General features: G+C 39.7%; 1 protein-coding gene across 2 annotated transcripts in view; it reads left to right on the top strand.

Moving 5' to 3' along the window:
- The window catches only part of CDH12 (cadherin 12), a 1,418,552-nt gene that overhangs the window by 674,756 nt on the left and 730,349 nt on the right, over nucleotides 1–13,447 (top strand). The gene's annotated exons all lie outside the window — the stretch shown is intronic.

Here is a 13,447-nt window from a genome sequence, read left to right as displayed (position 1 = left end):
GGTAAAACAACACAATCACATAAACACAGGTGTAAAGTGTAAACCATTTCTGCTTTGTATTGGCGTGTTTAGCTGTCTGTTCTGATAGAGCAATGGTTAGAGCAATATACACTGGCACAGAATCAATGTTCAAAGAACTTGGCTTGTATGGGAAATAATGAAACTCACTAAGGTATACTGATCAGTGTCACCTTTACTCTTGAAAGTTCAATTCAATTGAATGGTACCTTTTCCTGCTTTGTAAATACACTTTTCTCTGACTAGTACAGTAAATCACAATTTATTTTACTTGACATTATATACCAGTGTAGGTCTTACTGCTCATTTGAAATTCACTTTGTGGCAAAGTAAGGCTCTGTGATGACTAAAATTGTGAAAACTTTCCCTTTGCAAGATATGGTAACTGGTAGCTTCAGGTTGTTAGATCACATGTGCTGGATTCTGTAGTCTATCACAGACGAGGAAAAAATCATCATCCCATAGCTTGGTAAATAAAGTCAGCCGATGGCCAGTTAGGGTGTACAGTGAAGTAACAACTGAAGCAATAACTAACTGATAAATTTAAAGCTAAACTCTAGGAATTCAGCCACTTTGTAAAATGAGTTATGACTAAGGTCTTATAGGCTAAAACACGTCAAATGATCTTATCAGAAGTTGTGTTCTGTGGTTCTGTGAAGATTTTTGAAGAGCAATTACCGGTGTGTGGATCATGTTTCTACATATGCACTCAGTTAAACGGCTGTGGATTGGGCACCCGGGAGCTCGTGTATTGGGGAGCTGTATGGGTAATAGCACTGCTCCTTCTGTTTACATTTTGGACTTTGTAAAATGTGCTGGCTTACTATGGGTTAAGTCCAACGTGATGCATTCCACCTCATGGAAAGAAACAGCAATCGGTGCTAGTTTGTAATCCTTAACCCAAAGTCTATATTAATAGTTACATAGTTATTCAGGTTGAAAAAAGACACAAGTCCATCTGGCTCAACCAATAAAAAACAGAAAACAGTAAAGAAAACCTAAGCATACAATCCCATATACACAATCCTATACCCGCAGTTAATCCAGAGGAAGGCGAAAAAACCCCAGCAAAGCATGATCCCATTTGCTACAGCAGGGGGAAAAACCTTCCTTCCGGATCCCCCGAGAGGCAATCGGATATTCCCTGAATCAACTTTACCTATAAATATTAGTACCCATTTATATTATGTACACCCAGGAAAGAATCCAGGCTTTTTTAAACCTGTTATAAACTAATAATGTACTGTATATTTTAAACTACACAGCATTTATATGTGCATAAACCTTGATGTGCTAAATGCAAAAGAGTAATAATGATGAAGTGTATAAATCTATATGTCATTCAAAATTTAAATTGCTGTAAAAAATATCTTAAATGCTGCAATACAATGATATCACCGCTCTATGTGAAAAAACGTAACAATGACCGCAAAATGACCTAAATCATTTTTTACTGAAAAGATGGCTTTGATAAACCATTGCACTAAAATCATGTAACATAGAAAATTGCATTTACTCCCATTTTGTTCTCCCAGGTCTCTGCTTTCAGAAAATATATTTATTATTATCCAATATTTTGACCTAAAGTATGCATTTACAGTAATGCATATGCAAGCAAAAGGGTTAAGCAGAGATAATTGTTTACTCATTTGGTAGGATTACGTTTTGTAATATCCCAGTGGTAATATTTTAGGGCAATTCACCAAAAGACCTCTTACAGTTTATTATCTGAAAATCATCCAGCAACATTTCTGTCACTGAAATGTCTATTGTAAACTCCAGGGGATTTTTCTACATTTTTGGCAGTTCGGTTACCCATGCCTGCAGCTTTACCTGTAGTAGAGAGAATGTATTTTTACCATTATGTTGGTTTACTGTTAAGTGAATAATGCTCTTTGCCAAAAAGAAGAAAGCTTCTGAGGCATACGTTAAAATGTATTCCTTTCCTTTCTGGGCTTCAGTGTTTCCATATTGTATCCAGTCAAACACTGATTGTGGGAATCCAGATTTTTTTTTTTTTACATTTACCAGCTGTAACATATTTTTTCTTTGTTAATTTATGTTATTATACAAATGAAAATCTATTTCTCAAAAGTTTCATTCCTCCACCTGCATCTAATGCAAACTCCAAGCTTTGAAACCACCAAATTCTTAAAGCTGAACTCCTGCAGCTCTGTTTTCATTAATACATCATTGAATGTATACCATTTTTAATGCAAGCAGTGTGAGCGCCTGCATTTGACTTGGTTCTTGCAAGAGCACAACCTCAATCTGGGAGAGTGGGAAGCAGAATAGGGGGGTCAGGTGTGCTGCAGTGAAAGGAATGTGCTCTTAGGGGAAGAGAGAGCAGAGAGATGACCCCATTAGTGTGCTCCTCATTGCTTTCACTGTCCAGGCACAGGCTGGGGAGGTGGAAAAGAACACCAGGCCAGTTGTGCTGTGTGGCAGAGCTATGTAATTCTCAGGAGTGGATGGACTGACATATAAATGCTTTGGCAAGTCAAATAGATCCCTTATATGTGTATCACCCTCCTAAATAGGTGCTAGGAAAACCTTCAAAGGGGGCCCTGCCTGCTTATTGGGGGGGGGGGGTGGGCTGATTGTTCAGCTAGGCTGTCATGTGTTTCCAGGTGTGCCTGTTGAGCTTGGGGAGTCTCCCCACTGTGTCCAATAAGGGCTCTCATTGGACGGTAGAGGAAACCTGGCCAATAGCTTACCAGGGCTTGTAACTATCCCAGAGGGCAGAATACATCCTGGGAAGGGGTATAAGTCTGAGGGGAGCACATGACAGGATGTCTTTGGCGGGAAGCAGTGTCCCAGGAGGAGGGTGGCGGCTGTCTCTCCTACTGTCAGCGCTAGTGAAGGTATCCTTGGCGGTCAGCCTGAAGGACAGAAGGTTGAGCTGAGCTGCAGAGAGGGATCCAGTGTGCTGAGGACCGAGTGGAGCTGCTGGGGCAGAAGTTTCCAGGAAAATTGTGTCGTGAGTACTGTAAACTGCCCAGGGGTCCGCCTAGGATAGGGGACCACTCCAGAAGTTTGGAGGGATCCAGCAGCCAGCTAACTAGTAGAGGGGACTTGAAAAGGGGGTGCCAGTGGTTAAGCCTGAAGATAAGTGTGTGTGAAAGAGGGTGCCGGTGCAGGCCCTGAAGCGTTAAGCAATGCAGCAGTCTTAAAAGTAGCAACCTTAGTGAAGAGGGGTAAAGGAAGCTTTAACTAGGACTTTGTGCCACATGAAAGTGTCAGAAGTCATTTCAGCATTAACAGACAGCAAGTCAGTGATAACCAGCGTCAAACGGCATTGACCGATATCCAGCCAGCGTCAATAGCGCTAATAGGCGTTTTTCAGTCGTCCGACTAAAATTGTGTATAGTTGAGCCAGAGGACATAGGAGTATCCCACTCATCCCTTCTCTCATCCAAGTTCACAATAAACATAAAAACCCAAAGATATTGGACTGTTCCTTGTCTTAGTGCTCACGCTTGGAGAACATGCTTAAATGTGCTGTTGTTGTTAGCGGTAACCCTGGCAGACCCATAACCAGCAAAACGGCTTTGATTCCTGCTACATATGTATTTGGTCTGTGCATTAAGATGGAATTTTTCTTTATTACTTACCTCTCCAGAATAGCATATTATATATTGTATCGTATTACTGATCAGTCAATGATCCAGCATTGCTTCCTCCTCAACCATCTCAAAAAACAAATGTATTCAGTGTTTTGTTTACAGCCTTTAAAGCGGAGTTCCACCCTTTAGGGGGGGAGGGGGGAACAGGTACCTGTTTTTGACAGGTACCCTTCCCCACTTCCGGGAGATAGCACCGCTGCACTGTCCCTTGGAATTTTGCCCCCCCTCCTTCTTCCTCCGCCGGCGGGTCAATTAGAAAGCGAACTGTGCTTTGCGCATGCACAGTAGGGAACCAAATGTGAAGCTGGAAGGCTTCACTGCCAGGTTCCCTTACCGAGAATTGTGGCGGCAGCACCGGAGAGCCAATATGAAAATCGGCTTTGGGTGCTGACATCGCGAGAACCCTGGACAAGTAAGTTCTAATATTTAAAAGTTAGCAGCTATAGTATTTGTAGCTGCTGACTTTTAATTTTTTTTCCTGGGTGGCGTAACTCCTCTGTAAGCCAGGTACACACAGGCCGAATGTTGAGTGACAGAGGGCAGTTAAAAAAAAAATGGCCGACGGCTTCTGTTGGACGTGCATGCTGGAAAACCAGCGTCCAACCTACTCATGATCAGCGCTCTTTGCCAATTGCAGAGAGCGCTGATCGGAATGTTCTGGCGGGGAGGCTCAGCAGGGGAGATTGCTGAACTAACCTTGCATGGTTAGTACAGTGGCTCTGACCGGAGCTGACCATTTTTTTTTCCTTCAACCCATGGAGTTGAATGATAAAAAACTAATAGTGTGTACCAAGGTTTATTTATCCAGATTGTCAACAATGCTCATACTTCCTCTGTATCTGCTGAATGCTATGTAAATTGTATTATACAACTATTGGAAACATTTTGACAAAGCGTTATATAACTGTATTAGTCACCTTGCTTGGACAAATCTTTAGAGAAAAACAGGAGATTAAATAATAATAATAAAAAATAGATAAATAGATAAGGTAGATAGTCATGTAAATGGGTACAGAAATATTTCTGCTGGATGACTGCAAGCTATGCAGTATAAAATGGCACTGAGTACATCAACTTGCCAAACTTCCCCCACAATAGAAACGTTCTGGGTGGTCTGACCTTTTCATAGTTTGCATTCTGACCTACTTATTGAAAGCTTTTGTTCTTATCATCTCTGAACAGTGTTATCAAGTACATAATTGGCTTAATGAATTTATTACTTTTTGGCAGCCAGTTGTCTGCATCATTTTATCACATAAAATTAGCGAAAAATGCATGGATGACCTATAATATGACAGCTAACTGTATAACTTAATGCATTGCTTTATGACATGGCGCTCCTTAAAGGCTTCAGTGAGTTAATGAATAGTATTATATATTAATAAAATGTATTATGTTTTGTTATGATAGGTATTTGTAATCATATTTTTCTTTGTCAAGCTAAATCTGTTACTGTGATAGGGGACCTACCGTGACCGAATTCCGCTTGAGACCCATCATCCACCTACACAGGCTTTGTTTTTCGCACTAATCCCTTGTGGGATATGTTTCTATACAAACAGTGATGTTAGAATTTGATTTTAACAATTTTGTATGTTATTTTGTTGCTACCATACATGCATGGTAATCCATGCTTGTTTTTTACTTGCTATAATAATAAAATGTATTTTTGATTTTACAATTGGTTTTGGTTCTGATCCTTCTACTCCCACTGGCCCGCAAAGCCCCGCCTTCTTCTATCCCAATGTTTTTCACTAGTCGTCACAACAGTTTGACTATTAGGCTGCATGTTTGCCCTTGCAGCATTAAGGCATGGTGTATTTTTTTTTCCCCAGATGTCCTAGAGCTATGCACAGCCACCCTTAGAAATAAATGGGTGAAGGTGGCTGTAAGCAGCCTATTTGCATACTCATGTGCATGCTCACAGACATATTGCACCAATCACACCTAAGGTAATTTGAAAACAAAGCTTTAGCAAATATTTTTATAGTTCAGTCACAACATTCAAAATAGTAAGCATATCTAATGGTTACACTACAGTAATTACCCTTTGACCCTCTGTCAAGTCTTTATTTCTTTATATCCACACTGAGTAATTTCACATCACTATCTGACCGCTCGTACATACACAATAAATTAACCAATACTGAGGGAAATATGACCTGATATAGCTAGAGTCCTAAAATGCTGATTTTCTAGCATCTATGCTTTCACAATCTTTGACCAGAAGCAAGCTTGAAGATCATGAAAGTCAGAGAAGAACTAAGAATCCTGATAAAGGATGTGATTCCGTTTTCAGCATCCTTTTCCTACTTCCTCCATTCCTATGAGGCATCATATTGGCAGGTAGAGGAGAAGTAAGAAGAAGGTTTGGGGGGGGGGAGTAAGAAGATGGTCGGGGGGGGTAAAAAGAGGGCTGAGGTAAGGAAGAGGAGGAAATAGGATAGGGTTAAAAGTGTATATTTCACCCCTTCCAATCCCTGGTAGTTGTAAAAGGTTGGGGTTAGATCATTGAAAACAGTAATGTCTTCAGCAACACAGAAGACTTGGGGTCCTCTTTACTCAGACAATTTTTGGTGAATGGGCTCATTCACATTGACGTGACTGCACAAGGACCCCAGTATTTGGACTATCATGGAAAGTGACTGACACTGGTGTCCCTCTCCAATTTAAGGGGAAAATGGAAAATCTCATGCTGTTATACCAGGGGGAGCAAAAAGGTGCCACTTGGTAGAGGTGCTATGTGAGAACCTCTTGGACACTTTTCTAGAGAGTGGCAGGATCCCCTCTTATGGTCAATATGTCTCTGATCTTCAGATCACTGAAAGGAGGGGCAGCAGTGGAGGTGACTATCTGAGCAATGCTTTTAAGTCATTTTACAGAAAATGTTGGAAAGGCCTGGTTTCTAGCAGCAGTCACATGCAGCTCCATATGATTTCAGATTACCTGGGGTCCATGGCAAATATGGACCCCATTGAATTTCAGAAGCCCAGACTGGGCCACTGACTGGAACAGTATGGAACAGTATGGAAAAGAGCTGTTGGCTTGCCCTGTGGCCAGTGTTTGATCAGAGATTGATTTCAGTACAGTGAATCGTTTTGAGACAAAAAGATAAATCTCTCTCTCCCCTGACACAGTTGACCACCTCACTTTTATAAAAATGAACCGACCCTGGATCAGCAATGTTTACAAAACAGCAGATGCTAGCAACTAATTTTTAATCACCTACCATCATTTTTATTCTTCCACCCTTACCATCACCTGTCATCTCTGCTGGCCTAGCACCATTACCAGATTCTGTCACCTCTACTGGCCTGCGACCAGTACCATCTCTTGCCACTGTTACTAGCTCCTTCCACTGCTGCTGAACTGCCACCATTAACGTCTCCTACATCTGTTGCTGGTCTGCCATCATTACCAGCTCATATAGATTCTCCTATTAAATTAGCATTGTCAAAATTAAATAAAGAACAACATTAACAGATTCGGAATCCTAACCTTATGGGAAAGATAGACTTTACTAGGTTGTTAGTTATTAGTTGCCTTGTAACAAAAGCCTTTGTTGGATATGTCCTAAATTGTATATCTAAGCTAATCACTCAGGAACACTACATTCTAGAATACTCCTGATGAGAAAGCATTTACATTTAGAAGTAATATTATTACCACACATGTTTCAGCTCCCCCTAAAGGTGACGGTTTGGCTCAAATGAACACCCATTTGTCCAGATATTTGCTGAACCTCCCAAACAGTGAATGAACCCACAACTCATTAACATTGTAAGTATTGCAGATATATCATTATTTCTCCTTCATATTGAATGATTTTAGCTCACAGTGTTCGGCTATTTTATCTACTGTTTGAGTATGATTTAATGGTGCCATAGGAGGAACAACAACAATTTAACCCTTATTACTCTAAATTATAAATAAATTTACTAGGATTCACAGACTTGCATTGGTAAAATGGCCGAGGCCTTTATTATAACTTTACAAACATTTCTTTTAACCTAGTTCAGCCATAGAGCTTGAACTAAACTGATCACACACATTTTACTCAAATATGTAACTTAGCCATGAAGCCCAAGTTACCCATAAATAATTAATATATAATCAAAAACAACCTCAACAACAAAGTTGTCACATAGAAAATAATTCAAAAACAAAGAAAAATTGACATAGGGGCCGGTGGGAGGGACAAAGTCTCGGTCTGCTCCCGCTAACTAATGCTACTAACGGATTTGCCTTGTTCTTTTATAAGGAACTGTTGGGATTCAAGGTTTCAAAATTTAATATTTAGACCAATCCTTTAAAAGGTTAAACTAACTGTCCAATTGTTTAAATTTATTTAACTGACCTATCAGAATACTGTGCTTAACTGGCCAATCACCAATTACCCTTGTTGTTGTCCTGCCACGGCCCCATACATGCATGGCAGGTATTTCAACCAGCCCTGCATTTTCATTCTTCTGGTCAAATGTTCTTACGGGTTTTTTTCTCTCAAGATTGAATGTAGAAAATTATATTTTACACATATTACAAGCAATATGGCTATTATTTGTGAATGCTGAGAAACTTGCTAGTAATTTTTTTTTTTTTTATGCCTAGCCCCCATAGCGTTCATGGGGTCAGCTCATGAAGTATTTTCTCTGTGAGGTAACATACTCTAATTTGTATTTCTTTATTATAAAACTAGCTTATCTATCCCTGTGAAAATGCAGCCTAGTCAAATCTGGGTACATGGTATGCCTAGGTACTGTATTTTGTGTTGTACATCAGTACAATATTTATGGCTTTTTTTCCTTAAAATATTACTCCCTAATTTTGAATTCTTGATTAAAGCTGCCTGGTGTCTTCCTGTAGAGCTGCAGCCTAGTAAAACTGCTCACATAGTGTGTATGGCGTCAGTACAGTATTTCTGCAATTATAACATTTTATTTTTCTTGATTATAATTCTAGCTGGGATTTCCCAGTTAGGTGTCAGTCTAGTAAAAGCTGCTTGAAATCAGTTCAATATGTCTGCCTTTTCCTCTGAAATAATACACTCTAATCTTTTCAAAGCAAAAACTTGCTCTCCTCTCTCTCTTATATTGTATCTCAGTCAAGCTGCTTACATATTTTACATTCACTGTATTTTTATATACCATTAGACCATTAACCACTTCTGAACTGGAAGGTTTTCCCCCTTAATGACCAGGCCATTTTTTGCAAAGCGGCGCTGCATTACTTTAACGGACAATTGCACGGTCATGCAATGCTGTACCCAAAACAATTTGATGTCCCTTTTTCCCCCACAAATAGAGCTTTATTTTGGTGGTATGTTATCACCTGTATTTTTTGTACTATAAACAAAAAAAAGTGACAATTCTGAAAAAAAAAAAATAATATTTTTTTACTTTCTGCTATATAACGTTCCCCAAAAAAATTAAATCAATTTTTGTCATCATTTTAGGCCAAAATAAGCATATTTTGATTGGTTTGTGCAAAAGTTATCGTGTCTTCAAACTAGGGGAAAGATTTATGTAATTTTTATTTATATTTTACTAGTAATGGCAGCGATCAGTGGTTTTTAGCAGGACTGTGACATTGTGATGGACAGATCGGACCCCTAACTGACAAGTTTGACATTTTTTGGGGGACCAGTGGCATTACTACAGTAATCAGTGCTAAAAATATGCACTGTTGCTGTAATAATGACACTGGCAGGGAAGGGGTTAACCCAGGGTCAATCAAAGGGTCAAATGTGAGCCTAGGGAGTGTTTTCTTACTGTGTGGGGGATGGGCTTGTAACATCAACACAGAGACCTGTGTTCCTAAATAGGAGGAACACAGGTTCTTAGTTGACAGCAGGCCGCCGTTCTCTCTCCACGGGGAGCGGTCGCGGGTGCTCGTCTGCCCCGTGAATCAGCTACCCCGCTGGAAAATGGGGGTGTGCACGCCCCCAGGATCGCTCCTGCAGATTGCCGTACGGGTACGGTGACTCGCACAGCTGAGCCAGCCTGCCGCAGTATATCTGCGGGGGGGGGGGATCGGCAAGCGGTTAAAGAAAAAATTAAAGTAAGTCAGAAATGCATGTTTAATTTTGAGAAAATAAGTTATTAATTATTATTCTCATTTTTACTATAATCATTGTTGTTATTATTATTGATAATCATGGTAACGATATTTTTTCTTTTGGGTGTATCCGGGCAGTAGCTGGAAGAAGCAGCAGTTCCACTAAGCATTTGGAGCTTTATAAATGATCTATGAGCCTTGTAGTTGGATGGTGCACTTGATGATCAGGCCAAGATTGTGTATATGACATCACAGCTGAAACCCAGGGAATGTCTTTTATTATATATCTCATATTGAGTGAATTAATGGCCATAAAAGCATTACCTTCTGAAAAGCACTCACTGTGATGCACCCGATTCATTAGGATTAGATAAGTGTGAAACGGCCAGGCTATGGTTCAGAAAGCATTCTGCAGAATCGCTTGAGATATTAATGGTTTCTGAAAACTGTTCCAGTAAATCTTTTGTACGCATGAGATGCATTGTAAACACAGTGTTTAAGGATTTTCTGGACCATGGGGGGAAATTATGATGCAAATCCATGTAATTACTTTCTCGGCTGCTAAGCAATATTGCATCTCCTCTCTAATCAAAAAAGATACAATGTAAAAGGTTTTTTTTTTTCAATGTTATTTATCCTTTGCCCCACTGCTCTCCTTCTGTTTATGCACTGTAAGTTTAAAATGTTTTATGCACAGGATTGTCAGAAATAATATTGTCTTTATAAATTATTAATAAATAAACCAAACTGCCATATTTTGTTTTGTTTCAGAAATGTTTACCCCCACACAGACTAACGTTTTATAGAGTTAGATGAGAGCATGTCTATTTCTAGAACATAAACAAAAGAGTAAATGTTTAACTTAAAAAAAAATGTTATCCACCCTTGAAAGAAATACATGGAATGTCATCACTGTGATTTTTCTGCAATTGCTATTTTTTTTGGCTCTTATACTGACCCACTGGATTCACTACATTCATAGTCACTGACCTAGAATGAGTATGTAGAATTGAGAATCAAGAAAGCTACATTTTAAAGATGGAGAAGTCAGTAATGCAGTTTTTTTGTTCTGTTTTGTTTTATATTTCTGAAGTGGTAGTCCTTTAACCACTTTAGCTCATGGACCTTTATATGCCCTATAACCCAGAACATTTCATTTTTTTACATGTCTACTCTAGATCTTTTTATTTGGTAATAACTTCATGAAAACTTAAAGCGGAGTTCCGGGCACAAAATCAACCTAATCGATTTTGTGTCCATCTGCTTGCTCTTCTTCACCTGAAAAGGAATTGGATAGTTAGGGTTATTTTTTACTTACCTTGTAATTGTAGATAGAAATACTCACCAATTCTCCACTTCCTCCCCCTGTGGCCGCGGCCCGCGCCGTCACTTCCGGTTTGCAATGATTCCTGGGAGCTGAACGTCATCGCTCCCAGGAATCAATGCGACGGCCGGTGAAGGCGCATTCTGGGAGAAGAAGACGCGGGAGAGGATCGCGCTGGCTTCAGCTGCCCACAACAGAGATGGCAGCGCTGGAGAAGAAATTTTAAAAGTGAGTATTTCTTCTTGCAGGTAAGTGCGAACCGGGACAGATCAGAGGCTAGCTATTGTGGAATGTACTAGCCCTGACTGTCCCGGGGGTATGTTCATTGAAAAAACGATTCTGTGCCCAAAACTCCACTTTAAGCCTTGATTGTTTTTTTTTTATTATTATTATTATTTGTAATCTTTCGACAAAAAACACAAAATAGAGAACTCAAAATAGTTTCTTTCTATTTTGACCAATATTATTTTTTTTTTTTTTTTACTGTGAATAAAAACTATACATTTATTTTTAAAAAATGTTTCCTTTAAAAATAACACAAAAATTCTGCTTCTAGTACAAAGCATGGTGGAATTTGAAAATGTAACCACCTCCGCTCTGGAAGGTTTTAGCGCCTTTATGACCAAACAAAATGTATATATATTTTTTTTTTACACAAATAGAGCTTTCTTTTTGTGGCCCCTTTCACACTTATGCGACGCAATTTTACCGTGATTTTGTGGCTCAATTTTGACGCGACTTTACCATGATTTTGACGCGATTTTGAAAGCAATGGCTATGGCTATGGCTCAAAACGCAATCAAATCGTGGCAAAGTAGTGCAGGAACTACTTTGAAGTTGGTGCGACTTCAAAACGCACTGATATGAATGGGGCTCATAGAAAATAATGGAAGACAACTTTTCATGTGATTTTGCGGTCCAAAATTGTGGGACAAGTCGCACTAGTGTGAAAGGGGCCTTAATCTCCACTGGGTTTTTTTTTATTATATAAATGAAAACATTTTGAAAAAAAAAAAAACAATATTTTTTACTTTCTGCTATAAAACAAATCCAATAAAAAATATCAAATTTCTTCAGAGATTTTCACCAAAATGTATTTACATGTCTTTGTTAAAAAAAAAAATCCCAGTAAATGTATATTAATTGGTTTGCATGAAAGTTATAGCATCTACAAACTATGTTGGATATACTGGAATTTTTAAATTGTTTTTAATATATTACTAATGGTTGTGATCAGTGATCAGTGACTTATTATGGGACTAAAATGATGCAGCAGAAAATCTGACACTAACGGACACTGAGTGAAACCTGATTAACTACCACTGATATCACCAGTGACACTAACACAGTGATCAGTGATAATACAGTTCCTTGTCACTGTACTAATCACACTGGCTGGGAAGTGGTTAACATCTCAGGTAACATATGTGCCGAAACATGTCATCATTTGTGTAATGTTTGCTGCTTTATACTAAAGATCACTTTGTTTTTTCTCCATATGGGGAGAAGAAACAGAGATCATTCCATTATACAGAGCCCTGTGTTGACAATCAGTCACAGCCAATCAGCAGGTCCCAGCTATTAATCATTGGCCAGGATCTTATGACAAACTCCCACTGTGTACAAGCACAGGGGGAGTCATGTGCGGGGGGAGCACGCACATGCCCTGTACCCAGAAGGGGCCAACAACATACAGGTATGTTGTTGTGCCTGTATGGGCACCCATCCACAGTACATTGTGGGTGGGCAGTCCAAAAGTAATTTAAAAAGGTAAAGAAAAAAGAAAAAGAAAAATGGTAATAACAATTAACCACTTGCCAACTACGCTATAGCGTAATGATGGCTGGCTAGTTCTGGGAGGCTGTCATATAATATCCTCCTGTGATCGCGCCCGCCAACCGCCCACTGTGGGGCCCAGGTGGCATGCTCTATGATCACAGTGTCCTGCAGACACTGCTGATCACAGATTGAGGTAAAGAGAAAATCAGAGGCTTTTATCATGTGATCAGCTGTGTCCAGTCACAGTTAATCACAGATGTAAACAGAAACCAGTTATTGGCACTCCTTTCCTCATGCTGACAGCATGAGGAGAAGAGAAAAGAGACGATAACTGGCTCATGTAAAAGGAAGCTGTATACTGATAATCAGGGCACTAATTATCAGTGTCCTGGTTATCAGTGCAACAGCGCCGACCAGTGCTGCCATTCTGAGCCCACCAGTTCTGCCAAATAGTGCACATCAGTATCAGTCCCTATCATTGCCTCCTCATCAGTGTCGCCTATCAGTGCCGCCTACCAATGCCCATCAGTCCTGCCTGTCAGTGCCCATCAGTGCTGCCTTTCAGGGCTCATTAGTGCGGCCTATCAGTGCAGCCTCATCAGTGCCTCCTCATCAATGGCCACCAGTGCTGCCTCATCAGTGCAGC

The sequence above is a fragment of the Pelophylax lessonae genome (assembly GCF_965119305.1).
Source record: "Pelophylax lessonae genome assembly, chromosome: 5".
In the NCBI taxonomy this organism is placed as follows: domain Eukaryota; kingdom Metazoa; phylum Chordata; class Amphibia; order Anura; family Ranidae; genus Pelophylax; species Pelophylax lessonae.
The sequence above is the reverse complement of the archived record's forward strand: the minus strand, read 5'-3'. Positions and strand labels throughout refer to the sequence as shown.